This window comes from Tupaia chinensis, unplaced genomic scaffold (assembly GCF_000334495.1).
Source record: "Tupaia chinensis unplaced genomic scaffold, TupChi_1.0 Scaffold000528_1, whole genome shotgun sequence".
Lineage (NCBI taxonomy): Eukaryota > Metazoa > Chordata > Mammalia > Scandentia > Tupaiidae > Tupaia > Tupaia belangeri.
Genome location: NW_006160041.1, coordinates 4,185,247 through 4,185,516, shown reverse-complemented (window position 1 = coordinate 4,185,516; position 270 = coordinate 4,185,247). Strand labels below are relative to the sequence as shown.

At 67.0% G+C, this 270-nt stretch overlaps 1 protein-coding gene across 10 annotated transcripts in view; it reads right to left on the bottom strand.

The window, feature by feature from the left end:
- Positions 1-270, bottom strand: part of NRXN3 (neurexin 3) — a 1,829,483-nt gene that overhangs the window by 617,027 nt on the left and 1,212,186 nt on the right. The gene's annotated exons all lie outside the window — the stretch shown is intronic.

Below are 270 nucleotides of genomic sequence, written 5' to 3'. Positions count from 1 at the left end.
GGCAGGCAGCAGGGGTGGCCGAGAGGCGGGCGAGCGCCGGCAAAGTGCGCGGAACAGAGAGGCACAGGTGAAGTGAAGCGGGGAGTTGGGGAGCCAGATTCACAAATGGGCAAGTCATATGCAAATAGCGCACTCCCGAGAGCAAATCAGTGCAGCCCGAGCGCTCTGCCGAGGGACTGGCTGGCTCAGGAGGAAGGAGGGGCCCGCGCGACCCGGAATCCCGGCCCTCCCCCTTCCAGTACACGCCCCGATTCCACCCGCCGACCCCCC